The following is a 15,249-nucleotide window of genomic DNA, read 5'->3' as shown; positions in this document are numbered from 1 at the left end:
TTTCCTCATGGGTGAGAGATGCTCCAACTTTGTTTAGTGCCTATTTTCTCATTATTGCTTCTCTCATAACAATTTTTTATCTCTCAGCACCAAGAACCTTCACAAGAGTAGCCAGAAGTTTGTCAAGATCTTCATTCAAGGTCATATTGAAGGTGGACAAGTAAATTACTATGGCCTTTTGAATTGTTTCCTTATCATGTAAAAGCACAATATCATATAATTCAACTGTTTGATCTAGTGCACCATATTCAACCATTACATTGAATGTGGAATCCAACTGCAAAGGAAAATGTTCTTGTATAGTCTTCTTGGTTTTCCTCTCTCTCTTCTCTTGAATATGAAGGATTCATTTTCCATCTCCTCCTCTTCCTTATTATATTCATCATCCATCATCTCAATCTTATATTTATTTGCTTGACGTTTATTCCTCTATTTCTTCTTCTTTGTAGGAGCCTTAAATTGCTCTGGTATAACAATAGTAGATCTTTTTATACTATGAGGTGTTTCTATTGTAGTGGAAGGAGTGGGACTAGTAGACTTTCTAGTTCTCCATAGTGAAGGCAGTGAAAGTGGTGCCTTGACAGTTGACTTAGAACCCTCACTAGAGCCCTCACTAAGTTATTTATCCTTTATCTTTTTAGTCTTTTGACTATTCAATATTTCTTCATATGTCCCAAATCTCTCTTCATTATGATATATGGGTTTGTTGAGTAATGGTTCAGCATGAGCAGACCACTCATCTCTAGACAATTCATATGGGAGTTTGGGAGAGGCTCTAGGTACAACAACCTCTATATAGCAGTTGTCTTTGTCCACCAAAAATGTGATTGTTTGCTTGTACTTTTCTGTACAATTTCTTCTAGTATCATATATCTTGTTTGCATGTCATCTTGAAAAGTTTTAAAGAAACCCCAAAAGTTACTATCATTTGTTTCCCATCTGGAAAGCTATGCACTTGATCCCTAATTTGTGAAGCAACAGACACATATTTTTCCAAACCCCATTCCTCTTATCTAGAAATTATCTTATAAAATGGAGCATTAGGTAAATGATTAAGTACCCATACCAAAAGGGATACTTGGTTTCTTTGGTTTTCTACAAATTCTCAATTAATTGTTGTCATAGTAGCTCACATAGATCAACATCTTTCCCTTACTTTACCATTTGATAAGAAAATCCTTTATGTTTGGTGGAATAAATTTTATAAAAGATGCCCATGTAGGCATACTGGACACCCAAGTCAACAATGTCATAAATTCTTAGTGCTCTCCTGTCAAATGTAGCTCCAATTAACCTAATAACCACATTATTAATCATAGATTTTAGTGTAGGGATTTCTCTGGTGGAACATAACCTTGTTACACCCTTAATAGCCTATTTTGTTATCTTGTAAGATTGGTCTAGCCAAATGTATTACTCATGTATCTTGTTGAAGACAATCTTGACCATCTCTTTTTCATAGAACATGGGAAAGTAGTTCATGACATCCAACTTCTTTTCTTTGAAATGGATATACTCTAGTTTCAACAAAGACTCCTTATTTACCAAATGTTTCTTCCTAAACTGCCAATTTTATGTAATCATATTATTTCAAAGGGTAATGAATGTAGGCTCAGACATATTTAGTATGAATCACATTCCCTAATGCATGGGAAAATACCCCAATAGTGTCTTTTAATATAGTTTTGTGTGCTCATTTCTTAAGGATAGGACATGGTTCATCAACAATATCTATAACATTAGGAGTAGCCATAATATAGCTCTAGAATTTGAGTCATTTGACTTGATATTGTTCACACCTACATATAGGAGCATTATGTTGAAGATTTAGGCATCTTTTCTTCTTAGGGGTTCTAAAATTTTGCAGATATAACTCTTCATGATATGATAACTCTTTAATTTAGTTTCTAGAAGAACTATTTGCACCACCCTGAGGTATAGATTAATTATTTACCTTATCATCTTCCTTATATTCTGTCTTATTTACCCACATCTTTTCCACTTATTTCTTTATTTGATCAAACTTATTTTGTGAACCACATGTTTTGACATCCTTCCCTCTGCAAAATTTAACAAAATGTCCCTATTTGCGGCAACTATAATATGTAATACCATGTGGCAAATCATTTCCACTCCTTACATTTACCACAATTAGTTTCCTTATGACCAAACTTTTTGCATGTATAACAGTAGCCATCGAAAGATTGAGTATTCCTAACATTTCTCATATTCATGAAACCATTCCTCATCACTTCACATCTGCATTAACTTGATTTATGATCATATTTGTTGCATGCATAGAACTGACCATTAAAGGATTGAGGCCTAGATGGCCTAAATAAATTTATGTTCATCCTACTTCTACATTTTGCAACCTTATGTCCCATATTGTTGTAAGAGAAATAATTTCCATTAAAAGATTGAGGATACCTGGTTTGAGCAAATTGATTAGGAGTTGATCTCTTGAAGTTCTTCCTCTTGTTCTAAACTTGAGTAATTTGTTTCGATTTCTTTTCTTAACTTGAATTCATCTTGAACCTTTCCAAATTTTCCTTTCTTGTCCTTAGAACAATCTCCCTTTTCAAAGTCAAGGCCACTCATATTCTTATGTGACTTTTGATAACTAAGAATCTCATCAAGCATGTCATTGCCTCCTTCAAGTTTTAGACTTTTTTGCACTTGTTCTTTTAGATTATTCAATCCTTTTTTTAGAGATTAAATTTCCTCCTCAAGATTTGTACACCCTGACATTATCTTATCATTGAGTTAGGTTTCCAAACAATATGTAATCTTCTTTCCTTCTTCAACTTGAAACTTTAGATTTATTATGTCATTTTCTACCTTTTTGAGATTATCATTACAGACTTTACTTCCTTCATTCTTCAATTTGGTAATTACTTCTTCTGCAATCTTAAGTTTTTCCTTGCATTCCTTATTTTCTAAAATATGAGCTTTTAGCTTGATGATTATCCTTTCGGCCTTATTGATTTTTTTTTTTGTATTCTTCACTTTCTTCTCTGGTATTATCCAAATCATCAAGAGTATACTTGAGTTCTCCTTCTAAATCTATTTCACATTCAGTAGAATCAATATCCCATCCAACATGTTCTATTGCCTCAAGATCAGCGACTAGAAGAATATTATCATTTAGCATCAAAGTAAGTTTTCAAATGTAGAGTCTACCTCAATTGTTAGATTATTGCCTTAGGAACCTCGCTCTAATACCAATTGTTGAACACACTCGAATGGTGAGAGGGGGGTGACTCAGTATAAATTAATCTTAACCACTTATTGACTTTAGAACCATTAATTCAAATCCACAAAAGTAAATTGAAACGCAACATCCACAATAGAAGAACATTAGGACTTTTACATATAGAACCCAAGGAGGGAAAAACCACGCTGAAGATTAACTCAATATGTAAAACAACATTTTACAAATATTATTTTATGCTCATTGCAAGGAAGCTCACTGCTCCCTGAATGGACTAGTACAAAAACAACAATATATGACTCAAAAAACTACTAAAAATTGCATATAAATGACTAATCTTGATCACGTGACCATTAGTAGTTTATTTCCAATCATTTATAACATGACCAAATTTATGACTAAACTATTTTAGTCATTTATTGGTTGTTTTGATTGATCAATTTGGTCATTGATTTAATCATTGATTTGGTCATTGATTTAGTCGTTAATTAAGTCATTGATTGTTGTTAAAAACAACAATATATGACTAAAAAAACTACTATAAATTGCATATAAATGACTAATCTTGGTCACGTGACTATTAGTAGTTTATTGCCAGTCATTTATAACATGACCAAATTTATGACTCAACTATTTTAGTCATGTATTGGTTGTTTTGATTGATCAATTTGGTCATTGATTTAGTCATTGATTTGGTCATTGATTTAGTCGTTAATTTAGTCATTGGTTGTTGTTAATTGATCATTTATTTAGTCATGGTAGTGATATATTTAATCATAAATTTAGTCATTAATTTAGTCATTGATTGTTGTTAACTAGTCATTTATTTAGTCATAGTAGTCATTTGTTTAGTCATATATTTAATAATTACTTTAGCCATATATTTAGTCATTGATTGTTGTTAAGGGGTCATTTATTTAGTCATTGTAATAACTAATTTCTGTCAATTGGTCATATATTTAGTCATTTTTATTCACTGATTCATTTTTATTTACTGGTTTCCATTAATTGGTAGTAAATAGTCATGATATGAATAATTTATTAAATACCACAAATTTTATAATACGAAATAACATAATATTAAACTTGAACTAGAACATTAAAGCAAATAAAAAGATTACATATACAAACAAGCTACAACATGCTAGAATTAAAAGATTGATTCGACATCATGATATATATAATCAAAGATGTTAAAGTCTAAAAGTTTCCAACTCTTGCAAATACACCAAGATAAAGATAGAGAAATAAACATATTATTAAAGATAAAGATCCCTGAACAACACATTCAAACCACTGCATAAAGTAGTAGGCCATGTTGTCTGACTATCAGTACATGATACACATCAACTATGTCATTTTTTTGTAAATATTTTAGTGGCCACCATGTGAAGGTTCATTTTTTCTCTTCAAAGCGGACAACTCCCTCTATTTTGTCTTCGTAAAGAAGATGTGTGTTACTTGTGACCTTTAAAATATTTACATTTGCATCTCTCATTCCTTTCAAGTTGACTCCATGTACAATAGATAGTGAGTGAATCAACCCAATGACCACAGCAACACCATCAAATGGATCCAACACCATAACTTTATCCCCTTGGAGTTTATCAACACATTTTTGCAAAAACAAAAAAAATTGTATACGTCATATTGAGATATAAAATATTCGATAGTGCACAAATAAACGTTCAATAAATATTTATAAGAAACTAAAAAATGACAAATCGGTTTTTGTATGTGCTTTTTTTTATTTTGTTGGTTAACAAAAAAACAACTTTTTACTCTGAAAAAAAAAATAACTAACTCATTGCAAGGTAGAAACAAATGGAGGGCGAGACTACAATAGTGCTAGAATTTATGACTACTCCAAAAAGAGACATGGATTGGCAATCAAAGTCCCCACAACTGAGGACCATGGCATCCCCAAACACAATGCACTGATGAATTGTCAAAATCTATGTATGCACTCTATTACAACTAAGCTCTAAGCTTCCATATGTAAGTTATATGTTCTCCCTTATTTCCATAATCTTATATGTATACTAGCTAATTACACTTCGTTACTATTCTAACTTACTTGAATAGTACTTGCATGTGGTTTCATAGCACTCACAGAATGTTAGAAATTGCAATCTTGATTGTGTTTCAGTCACATGATAAAAGTTTGAGATTATTTACCTGGTGTTAGCTGCCTATGGGTGAGAATGAAGATACAAATTAGAGACCAGTAGACCTAGTAGATTGGGATCATAGTCCAAAAGGAACTGAGCTACAAAGGCAATAAAAAAAATACAACCCCCAACAAAGTTTCAGTGATTAGGAATCGAAAAATGCAGTCCTTCAAAGTTCAAGGTAATGAAGTTGTTTGCAGTGATAAGTTCTTATTAGGACTCTCACAACATTAAGAACAGTAAATGCTAATGCTAGAACAGTCATAGCCAAGAAGGTTAAGGTCATAATCACAAAGCTTAGAATCTTGAAGAGTTAAGATCATGGATCTGTCAAGGTCTAAGTCAACAAGAGAAGACAAACTCTGAAGATAGGCTTTAGCAGTAAGGGAGAAATGTGTCTTGGACCTAAGACAACAAGAAGAGGTCACTCTCTAAATAATCACAGTAGTGGTATCATATTAGCAAAGAGTTTGAAAAGCAGGATGAAGATAGTTCCAAACGAATCTCAGACCTTAAAGACATTGCCAAAGCTAAAAGAACAAGAGATATTTGCAGTCATAAGAAGAAGAGGGTCCTAAACATGAATGCAAGAGACCTTATATCAAAAAGAAGACAACAAAACAATATTCATGCTAAGGAAACCATGAAAGGACAATAGCATACATTGATGATTTTCAGTCACAAGGAGAACAACAGGCTTCATGAGCTTCAGAATAATGAGACCAAAGGACAATGAGTCATCAAAGAGAAGTCATCTTTTAACAATCAAAGAGGTAAAGACAGTCATGTTGACATGGTGTTAGTGTTGAGCAGCCTCAAGACAGCCCATGAGCAGTCATCAGGCATTTTACAATATAGAATAATAGTTTACAATGATAGTCACAGCCTATATAGGTGGTAACATATTAGAATTGGTTTGCATTTTGAAGCAATGTTACCACCTATATTAGAATTGGTTTGCATTTTGAAGCAATGTTTAGCAAAGGTTATCAAAGATAATCACTATAATGAAGCATTCCTTAGAGAAGCCAAAATAAAGCCTTCTAATAGAGAGACAATGAAAGACCATAGGCTCTCAACACAGTGAACACCATCTAAAGAGAGAGTCGTGATAAGATTGCTAAAAATAGTCTCTAGAGAATCAGATTTTTGAAGAGCAATTGGAAGCTCTAGGGTCTGCCCTAGAACAACAAAGGCTAAGATAAAAGACCCTAGAAGTCAAACTACATTCCTAATAGAGCATGTTAGTAGTAGGAGAGCTACCAAATTAGCGGGGACAAGAACTTGTAATAGTCAAATCTGATAAGACTGTCATGAACAGTGAATTGATTGCACACAGGAAATGCAGATATAAGAAAGAGACAAATGAATATACAGTAAATAATACTTATCCTATGCCTCCCAAAGTACAAGTCAACTTTGAGTCCATCATGCACCTAAGAAGATAAACCGAATAATGCGCATCACTCTACAATAATTCTAAAGATCAGCTTTGAAACATAGAAAAGTGTTATTTTACTCACAATCAGTTGAAGGTCTTCAAAAGAGGAGTCATGCTCATCCAGCTTACAAAATCCGGTATCAAGAGCCTCATGCACTGGAACATAGAATATATGTAACAATAGAAAGGCAATCATTCATCACATATCACCTAATACATATGACTTCCAAAGCCAATCATTGTCATCTAAACATTTTTATTAAATGTATTAAATACTAAAGATACCAGTTTTCCACAATCTATAGTTGTTTGTGCATAAGATTGTGTGTTTTTTGTATCATTGTTTCAGATCACAATGATGAAAAAGACACAATATTATCCAGAAACAGAAGCATGTATTGAATACTATCCAAACACACACAATCTTATCCAGAAACAACATGTATTGAAATTCAAATGTCATCATTATGTCCCACAAACATTCTTTGATGTATATATTTTTTTACTTCTTCAATGCATATTACTCAGTGAACTTGTTCATTGCTACAACACATGATGCTTCAGGACTCTTTTGTCACTATACTTATACTTATTCATTGTCTTTATTCATTGTAACCCTAGACCATCCAAATGACTGTCCTATGTGTGCCCTAATTTTCATGATGTTGTTGTTATTGACATTTGAGTTTTCCATATATCCTTGTGTGTTGTATTCTGCTTCATAACTATTCTAAGTATTCTTGTGCTTTGATCAGTCATGAGGTTGTGATTTTGTATCAGACCTCTTTCTCATGGGGTTTGCATTAATCCTTCATTGTGCTTATTGAAGAGCCTTCCTTGAATGCACTTGATCTGAGACACTGCTCTTTAAGTATATTCATGGTCTTTTTAGCTCTATGATATTGAACATGCATTCTTGATTGTGATTAGATCTGATTCTGAACCTTTGTGCCTCCAAATCCCTCGAGATAAACTGTTTTGAACCATTGAAGAGAGAACAATCCCCTTTATGACTGTCACTATTATAATATTTTTCTGTCTTAATCTTTTTTCTTGCTTTGGAGACCATTCTTAAATTGTAGCAATAGCTTTAGGGTCTAAAGCTTATTTCATTGTTCAGGTTACAGACATTTACATGGAACCGATTCATATGACTAATATCATCATTGCCTCGTGCACTATTTGGGCTGCAAGGGAAAGGGTCTGACTCTTTGGTGTCAAAATCACTATCATATATGCTTCAGGACTGCACTCTCTTTGTGGATTGGTCTTGGACATCTCTGTTGCTCTTTGATTGACATTGATTTCCCATTCTTGTATGCACACTTCATATAGTCATTCACTGCTGCTATGTGATATAAAAGTTGTTTACTATTTGTGCATCCATGCTGTCATCAAATTGTCATAAAGATAACACTGCTCTTTTCATTCTGTGAATGGTCTCTTTGTTGCTTACTACCTTTGAATGATTGAATCTTTGTACTCATTGTTCTTTCTTCAATTCTTGACCACTGACTCTGCCTTTTCTACTCATTACCCTCTATGACAGTGGGTGCTCCATGGTTATTAATCTCAACATTGTACTCTTTTACTAGCACTGTTCTTGATAGTGCAAACCTGTAACTTATCATTTTTCATTGTCTTTATAAAAGTATGCCTCTTAGCCTTTGAGATAGTGCCTTTTTCTTGCCTCAATCTTTAGGGCTCTATCTATTACTTTTCATTATTGAATGTCATTGTGTTTCTTTAGGATCTTTGTTGGTCTTTCCGGTATGCTTTTTCATTGTCACAACTATTCTGAAGGACTGCTTAATGTAACCAATGATTGTGTTTTGAAACACTTTCTCTGTATACCCTAGGTCGAGTTCATACATCTTCTTCATTTCCTACCCTTTGTTGTGTGCAAATTTACTGTAATCATCATGACTATTGATGATTGTACTTATGTAGCAACTTATGTAGCTTTCACTGCATTTTTATATTGGGAGTGTGCCACCAACTCATTTGGCATTTTTTTAGTTCATGAGATGATTGTGCATCTGTATTCATTGTCATCATAGATACACTTTTGAGAATTTGATTATGTAAAGGTGTTCATAACATTTTATCCCTACTACTGTCATTTGACAGTGAACTCTTCTATCAATTGTGAATGTCTTTGTACCTTGAATACTCTTAATGTCTTTCTGTCATTACTAATTGGTATTCCCATAGGTACATGCACTACAATTTTGCATGCCTTTAGGTGACTGGATATTCTTAATGCTTCTACCAATAGTTGAGACTATTGTATCTTAATACTGATCATGATTTCATAGCTTGGGTGCCTTTCATGTTTTGGACTTTTCACCATCTTCAGGGTTGTCTTCAAGATCACTGTTGCACAATATGGTCTACTGTAAAACTGCTGATGATGGTCATCTTTGGGATCTAATTGATATCCTTGTACCACATGCTTCTCATCCTTGGTTTATTTTCGTTTCACAAGATTGCTAACTAAATCTTGCATGCATAGCAAAGAGTTACATCATTACTCATGGTAAATGATTTTCCCGTAAAACTTTAAAGGTTCGCTTATCAAAGCTATAATAGTCATTTAGTAATACTAATGCAAGCACAATATTATGTAATAAGAGACCTCACTATTATGAGAAGAGGATCAATGAAGTTTTGACAATCCATGAAAGATTTCTTGTTTTTGTTAGAAGTTTTCATCAATGTCAAGCAAGGTTTCTAAAGAATAAGTCTGCAACAAAAGTTTGAAGAGCATTAGTCAAATATTGCTTGAGAGGACAATGAGTTTCATAGTCATCATAAGCCCTAAATGATAGTGTATTTGTAGACAGAAGAAGAAGCTTTCCAAGGTATGAACATTTGATAAAACAATGATATACAGTGAAAGAACAATAGTGACAGTCATTGTCAAACCCTACATCATGGTATATGAGCTACATATTCACAGAGAGGACTGAAATTGATAATGAAGAGTCTATGAACAACACAAAAGATATAAAATGAAGTCTTTGCTAAAAGACAGATCACAATGAAAGGAATCTCAGCCACATGGCAAATTAAGGCCCAAATGGATGGTTGCAGCGTTCAAGATAGTGATAAATCAAAATAGACATCCTCAGTGCAGTCATAGAAATACAATCTACAATCTCCATGGAGTAGTCAAGATAGGGAGATAGCAGTCCACTAAACGCAAAGGTCTACAAAAGCAATAACATGTTCAAGAAGGAGCAGCTACAGTGAGATGATAGCACACAAAGACGAGTTTCACTGACAAGAAAGAAGTAGTGATCATTGATGACCGGTTAAGTTTTCAAAAGCATTCAAAATCCATACATCAAACGTAAATATAGTGAGAGCGGCCCATGTCACAAAAGACAGTCATTTTGATTCTTGACAACCTTCAAAACAGAATGTAGAAACAGTGACAGTCCCTACTCCATAATAGCGGTCCATGTAGAAAACAAAGTCAAAAGGGTTTCAAATAATGGGAGAGACAGAGATGTGAATAATGTAATACATTCTATGGTTGCAAATATAGTAGAGCATGACCAGTGAAATAAATAACTGCAATTTCTTAAGGCAATTCATTGTAAAGACAATCTCAAGAGATGAAATAACAGTGATGTTTAAGCCATATGAAATTACAAGCAAAGGGAATATACATAGAGAATGACAAGACTACATATAGAAGCCATTGCAGTTACAACTTGACTATCAAATATATCAAAAGGCAGTGACAAGATCCAAGACATCATGATAGGAGGATAGAGAAGCATTTAGAAGTTAAAGTGCATGAATATGATATGGACCAATTCAGAGTGTGCAGGTTAAAGCACAAAGAGTAGTATATTATGGACCAATTCACAGAGCATAAAGGACAGAGATCACTGATGAAATCAGAGATTTGCAATGCACAAGTAGCCAAAGTCGCCCGTGACAGTAGCATTAGAAAAATTTGATGAATAACAACACTAGGTAATCATAACAGGTTTTAAAAATAACAAAGAGGGATAGTTATATGCATAAAAGCAAACCTTTACATGCTAAGTCACAGCCTAAGGATAGTCATTCTCAAGGCAATGATAAAGAACAATAGTAAAGAGCAAACCCTGTCAAAGGTATCAATACTCCATTCACGGCCTAAAGATAGTTTGAATGCTTAAAAAAGCCATTTCAAAGAGTAATGAGGGAAAAGCTTCAAGGTTGTAATCAAAGAGACTAATATTCATGAAAAGTGTGATGATAGTAGTAAACAAGATTTCTAGATGGAAAGATACATAGTAGCCTCAAAGCCCCTTCAAAGAGCAGTATCAGATGCATTAGGACAGTGAACAACCATTAGACACAGAGGCAAAAGATGAAGAACTGTATTAAGAGCTACAGTTCAAGAAGGAGTTGGCGGTCCTTTAACAAAGCTCTATAGTATTTATTGTCAAGAACTAAATAACAGTCATCAGTTATCCCACACATGATAAGCATATCTCAATGTATCATCAAAGAGAAGTATAGAGGAGCATGAAATACGGTGATTGTTCACTATCAAGAAGACAACCTTTGTGATTGAGAGCAGGTCTAAAAGCATCAATAGAAGAAAAGGGGCTTGAAGAAGCCCCTTTAAAAGAGGTGTGGGAAGACGCCACCCTATAGACAGGACAAGATGGATTGAGCATATTGCCTGCTTATAATAAATGTAATCTACCCAAATATGTTAATGTGCCTAAAAATATATATTATACACACATATATAGACCACTAAAACTCTAATAACGAATAGACAAAGAAATTCCTTGTAGAAGATTATAGCTGAGACAAATATATTGGTAGACTAGAAAAATAAATTCAGGAATATGAATGTACCTGGAAGATTTGCTATGATAGAAACCCTTCAAATCGAATGTTACGAGGTCGGCTATTTGAATTTTTCCTCTACAAGCTTTCAAATCTTGTCATCTAGAGACAATTCTAGATGACCTCCAAAACTATTCTACCTTTTTATTTAATCCCGTAAAACCCTTTTATTGTTAATCAAAGTTTCACAGTGTATGGGATTCTATCCTATAAGCTTGTGCTATATAACTACAGAAGAAACAAGTTGAAGTCATACAAAAAAATCTAATGCCAGTATTGGGTACTTACCTGGATTCGACCCTAGGGCTATGTCGATGATGATGCACGAGAATAAGAACCTGTTCGAGATCTCTAAAATTTGTTCCCTAGATCCACCAGTAGACGCCTTAGCCCCAACCACTCATTCTTGTAACTCGTGCTTCTTCGAGATAAACGTCAAGGGTTTGAGGTTGGGTAACCTGCCTCGGTCTTCGCTGGTGAATCTCCATCTAGGTCTTTGTATCGATATAAATATTGATTTTTCATGAGCCTTACACTCATTCTAAACCAAATCTAGAGAATGTGCTTGACATGAAGGGCGGAGATGGAGATTGTAGATGCTATGTCAGTGCCATCCACAAGAAAACCCCTACACAAATCGTGTCCTGTCGATCAAGCCGATGGGAAAATGTGGGTAGAGTTTGGGGGTAAAATTAAACCCATGCTAATGCTTCTTGTCGTTGATCACTGCATGCCCAAAATGATGTTGCTTCCACGAGAGCAGAAATGAGGAGATGATTTGAGCGAGAAGAGAGGGGAGAAAAAGCTTTATTTTAAAAAAAGGTGTTTTCTTCTATTGTCTTAATTTGAGACAATTAAATAATTAAAAATAGAAGTTAAGTATAAAACATGTTTTTAAGACAAAATTAATATTTTCTTAAATCAACGTCTTAAACATTTCTATTGTGTAGTAGTGATTCACCTGACACCTTTATAAAATAATAAGTCATTTGAGCTTTCGGGGGCGTTGTCCCTTGACCTCGCCATGTACCGTGACTGGGAGCACGCCAGGGGCGCTACCCCTAGACCCCACAAGGGGCGTTGCACCCAAACCCCCGTTGAATAATTTGGGGCGAAACAGTGCCGATAAAAGGGGAAAATATAACCTCTAAGTCTGATTAGGCTCCACATAGCAACAATAAATATAATTGTTGTTCAAGCATAAAATTGATGTTTAGTTGTAATAGAGGAGTAATAGTCATTTATTTAGTCACTTTTATTTGTGTGACTAATTATTTAGTTGTGTCTCTTACCCGATGACCAAATTAGTCATTTATTTAGTCATTTATAGTTGTGTTGTAAAAAATGACTAGAATTTGGTCATTTTTACTTGTCGTGACTAAAATTTTTAGTCACATAGTCATTTATTTGCCATATTTCTACTAGTGCAATAGAAGAACATTAGGACTTTTAGATATAGAACCCAAGGAGGGAAAAACCACGGTGAAGATTAACTCAATATATAAAACAATATTTTTCAAATATTATTTTATGCTCAATTCCAAGGAAGCTCACTACTCCCTGAATGGACTTGTAGGCTAAGGCACACTACCCTAGGACAAGATACACTACTTGCAATTTGAAGATCACTTCTCCATAGCAAGGTACAATTAAATGCACAATGTGAGTTGTTGAAGAAGAAGCATCTAACAAATGTCGATAGTAAAGTCCTCTTTGTAGCCCAAAATGTTTTTTCATATAGATTCAACACACTTCATAATAATCTAAGAAAATAATATTTTATTTTGCACTTCAAAAATTTCACATCAACTCTCACATCTTTACCAGTTGTTTTTTATTCCTTGTGTATCCTCTACACCATCAAAATCATGTAAGGCAGAAGAATGTGAAGCAAAATACTAACAAACAAGGACATGGAACTAGATAGATTTGTACTTGGAAAGATTCCCTCGGATAAGCAATCAATGTACTAAATTCAAACATCATAGTACTGACACCCAAGGCATGTATACTTCAACCAAGACAACTGTAACATATAGATAAGTTGAGAATCAAATACTTATCATCTGCTACATACCATTTTCTCTAGACTAGTATAATATCATCATGTGATTCTTTGGATTGTTTTCTACATCTTTGATCATTGGTATAGTTGTTGTCCAATATCTTCAACATATACACACACTATCAAGTACATCAATGACCTCCACGCATACTCCAATTATTTTATTGTGATAATACATATTTTTAGACATCAAGTTGACATCAATGACAACATGTATTGCCGACATGAAGTACTTAGTTATCAAAAACCATGAAAAGAGAAGGGTGGCCTTGGTTTTGAGAAGGGAGAAAATTCTAAGAGTGAAGCAAAGAATGAAAAGGTAGAAGAAAATTCTTATGTTGAATCCAAGAAGATAGAAGGGAAGAGGAACATTTTTACACAAGTTCAAAACAAGAAGAAGAACTTTAGAAGGTCATCTCCTAACCAAACTACTCAAACTAGGTACTCTCAATATTTTAACCGTAACTTCTATTCTTACAATATAGTTGGACATAAGATTGTTTAATGTAGGTAGAATGAACATGAATTATTTTAGGCCTCCAAGGTACAATACTATGAACTCTCAACTATCTAATTATTAGTGTTATACTTGCAATAAATTTGATCATGATGAATGTAGAAGCAAAATGATGAATTTCATAAATGAGAACAATGTTATGACTGCTCAACCCTTCTATGGCCACTATTACACATGCAACAAGTTTGGTCACAAGGCTATTTATTGTAGATCCATAAATAAGAAAAGGTGGAAATGGTCTGCATGGTACTACATGCTATAATTGCAACAAACTGACATATTTCAAGGTTCTGTAAGAGTGTGAGATCTTCTAATTCATAGAAGAAGGCTGATCCAATTTAGACAAGGAAGGAGATGGAAAAATTTTGGAAGAAGGAAGGAAGTGGGGTTAAGGATGGATATATACCTTAGGATGGTGAAAACGAATCTTCAAGAAACTAGATGAAAGTATTGGTTTAGGGGTAGTTAAAATTGAGAATTTTTTGTCCCCCCATGAAGCAAAGATTTTGAAATATTTAGCATACTAGTTAGTGATAATATGGACATGTTTGGATGGTGATATTTTGTCATTTGGTAAAATTTATGAAGGAGATATTTTCTTTGTAGAGGTTTGTTGAATTTTTTATAGAGATTTGATATGACAAAATGGGTTAAAGATACTAAAACCTAAGATCATTTAATGTAATTATTGTCACAAAATTTTGCACCCTTGCCTGAGATATTAACTTGGACAACCTTGTGAAACATGGAAACAACCTTCACCTTGACATGCGAGGTTGAGTCTCTAGAGAAGGTTGGCTTCCTTTCCAATCAAGGTGTAGTGTTGAACCAACCCAACACTTGTATATAGCCTATCCCTAAAATTATTCTACTAACTTGTAGAGAAAGGGGGAGAAAGACTATAGAAAAGTAAATGGAGGTGATGCACCAAGACTATTTTTTTTTTTTCCTTGCCTATGAATGCACGAGACATACATA

General features: G+C 33.9%; 1 long non-coding RNA gene across 1 annotated transcript; it reads right to left on the bottom strand.

Moving 5' to 3' along the window:
* Positions 1–4,448: 4,448 nt before the first annotated feature.
* LOC131050063 (uncharacterized) lies at positions 4,449–12,488 on the bottom strand. The gene is made up of 2 exons (XR_009106849.2): positions 11,978–12,488; positions 4,449–6,982 (listed from the first exon to the last, which is right to left on the bottom strand). It is a non-coding gene; the product is annotated as an uncharacterized LOC131050063 (long non-coding RNA).
* Positions 12,489–15,249: the final 2,761 nt, after the last annotated feature.

The sequence above is a fragment of the Cryptomeria japonica genome, chromosome 3, assembly GCF_030272615.1.
Source record: "Cryptomeria japonica chromosome 3, Sugi_1.0, whole genome shotgun sequence".
Lineage (NCBI taxonomy): Eukaryota > Viridiplantae > Streptophyta > Pinopsida > Cupressales > Cupressaceae > Cryptomeria > Cryptomeria japonica.
This window is presented reverse-complemented; position numbering and strand designations above follow the sequence as displayed.